This window comes from Sinocyclocheilus anshuiensis, unplaced genomic scaffold (genome assembly GCF_001515605.1).
Source record: "Sinocyclocheilus anshuiensis isolate Anshui unplaced genomic scaffold, SAMN03320099.WGS_v1.1 scaffold763, whole genome shotgun sequence".
NCBI classification, from domain to species: Eukaryota; Metazoa; Chordata; class Actinopteri; order Cypriniformes; family Cyprinidae; genus Sinocyclocheilus; species Sinocyclocheilus anshuiensis.
In genome coordinates this window covers 422,984-425,908 of record NW_015548255.1, presented here as the reverse complement: position 1 = coordinate 425,908, position 2,925 = coordinate 422,984, and the positions used below count along the sequence as shown (strand labels likewise).

Below are 2,925 nucleotides of genomic sequence, written 5' to 3'. Positions count from 1 at the left end.
TCCTGCTGTGTACTGCTTTTGATTCTGTGAGTTAATTAGCTTGATATAAACTGCTTTCTGTTGGCTTCCGGCCTGGAAATAAATTGAATTTGGAATGATTCAAATCAGTTGGATAGCTGTAGTTTGCAGCTGCAACACCACAAAAGTTTACAAGTCAAATGACTTGAAGTTTGCTTAAGATTATTTCTTTCCTTGGCTAGGACCATCAAAACACTGATTATTGAGCTTAAAAGGTTTTCGAAAAGTGTAAACATTTGAAATTAAATGGTTTTCTTTAAATGCTTAAAGGCACAATATGTAATTTTTCGCCGCTAGAGGGCGCGGGAGATAATTGGCATAATACATATTTACCTGACTGATAATAAATTGTTACATTTGACTTATTCTGACTTACTCTGAAATTATTTTCTCAAGTAGATTAAGTGAAGGCGTATGTTTCCGCAAATCTGCGTCCAGGGTTAAGTGCATACTAGATCTTAGGTTAGATGGAGCATAGTGCACATCAGGTGAGATTGTAGATTTCTGACTAAACTGCTTGACTTAGTTAAGTTGTACTCAGTTGCGTTAACTTAAAACGCACAACATATTAAAGCGTCTTTGGTGTTTCCATGTTTTCTACAAAACAAAACCGGAAATCGAGGGTGCGTGACGTCATTGGCAGGCGACATAATGACACTATAGACACGCTCCGTGTCACTAGTTAAAATTGTTTATTTCTCTGGATTTAAACATTCTTCGAAACATTTGGGATAATGTAAGTACACAAGTCAGCAACATATATAACACTGTTCTAGTGGTTTTTGGATATTTTAATAAAAAAATCTTACATATTGTGCTTTTAATGTGAAATGAATGTATACATATGTACACATGCTTTGAACCACTGACAAAGATCAACGTATTTTAACTTGTCCTCATGAACAGTGCTTGCTTTGTTTTTCTTTCAATTTAATCACACACCATTTACGTGAATAATTAAGGAGAGAAACTGATCGATAAATTGAAACTGCACTTGTCACAGTGTTGTTAGAGCAATTTATTCATGTCTGTTGGATCCTTGTCTACGTTTGATCATTAATCACTGCAAACATTTGGTTTTGGCCAACACTTCTCTACTTCTCTATCTTCTATATGATAACTTATATGGCCCAGAGTTTTATTGCAATTTGAATCCACTTTTGTTAGAAAATGTATAATAATGTCAACTCTTGGCTCTCCAATTAATTAATGTCAAAAATCATAGTACTTACTTATGGTTTATTCATCACACAGAAAATGCCGGGCCAAGTTGAAAACATTGCATTGTGGGATATAGTGTTCCAGTGTGCTTTGTTGTATATAGCACATGTTTAAAAGTTATTCCATGCATACAGAAAATATGCCTACTGTGAAGTCTGTGTGTATGTACTGTGTATACACTGTGGTATATAGACATATTGGATAAGTGATTGCCCTTGCCTATATGCTTCAATAATTTGTGAAGTTTCCAGATGTAAAAAGCTATCAGTTACAAATTACAATCCCTGAATTCTACAGTGGAACAACAAGGCAAGGGTTTTTACTTGTGTTACAATGTTCTTAGTTTGGGAATCCTTGTCCCAGGAGGACCACACAACTACTTCAATTTCATGTGTTTATTTAAGTACAAATGACAGTAAATGCTATCAGTGCTGCTCTGAATCTCAGAGTGGTATAGTGCTGCTAAGCGCTCCACCTGATACACTGACACAGGATGATGAATGAGTGTCACATCAAATCCAGTGGCTTGTTCAACACAGTATCTGCATCAGCTAAGATTAATGCTGCCATCCCTCAGCTCTCCTGCGGCTATGGTTTATGAACCAAGCACACAAGCCTTACTTTGTGCTTACGACTTTCACTGAAAGATGCACCTAAAATACAACATGGATTTTACCTCACACAGCTCAGACAGCTTCTTTTAAGGCAATGAATTTTCAAGTATTCTTCGGGTTCAGGGCCTGGTTTTATCACATCTTAGTCATTTTTAGATACATTTTTGATGCATCATATTAAAAAAAACAACAAATTTAAATGGCCTGTTGACTTCTCTTTCCCAAGTAGACATATTTTGTACTTAAACAGGAAGATAAGGTGGGAAATATCAAAGGGCTTGCTCTTTTTTTTTTTTAGCCTATTAGCCTATATCCTTTAACCGAAAGTTAGCATTCCTTGATAAAACAGGATCCCCAATAGGATGTTTTTCATTGTTCTTGGATTGCTTGGATTGTTTTTGCTTCTTTTGGAGAAAATAAGCTCTGTGACCAACAAATGATTCCCAGTGAGTCCCATGAGTCCCATTTAGCCACTTGTTAGCAACCGCCATTTTAAAGACAAGTTTAAGCTTTAAAAAAAAATCACAAGGGTGTATTACTTATGTATTTTATGTCATGGAATAAAACATGATAATATGAGCTTGTTGTAACCACACACACTATTTCAGCCATTTAACAAAAAAAAAACATTAAAATAAAAAGAAAATTGGCAGAACGCTGGAACCGAAAGTGCTAATATGGCTGGGTTTTGGTCTACAAAACTACTTCATCCCTCAGCACTCTATATTGCTTTTGTTATTCACAGGCAGGTGATATTAGGGGGAGGGGCATTTCCGTTCTACAAAGCATTTGATTGGATAAAAATTTTAGCGTGTGAGATGAGTCATCATCATCAAGTGTGTATCTGTATCTGCTAAGCTTTTTGTCACCTTTTAGCAGTACGCTAGCATATTGATGGCTTCAAAGCTATCCACTACAAACCGCAAAAGTTTCATTTTGAATTCATGAGGTCTTCAAAGAATGCTTTATGTCTGCAAATGTGACTGGCGACCCCATAAATAAAGGAACACAAACCAGTTCTGTGTTGTCTTTGTGTCTTGACAAGGCATTTAATAAAAAGGGTTGTAGTGTT

General features: G+C 36.0%; 1 protein-coding gene across 1 annotated transcript in view; it reads left to right on the top strand.

Annotated features, from left to right (window-relative positions):
- LOC107655443 (proto-oncogene tyrosine-protein kinase receptor Ret-like) overlaps positions 1-2,925 on the top strand; it is a 23,393-nt gene that overhangs the window by 9,063 nt on the left and 11,405 nt on the right. The window lies entirely within an intron of this gene.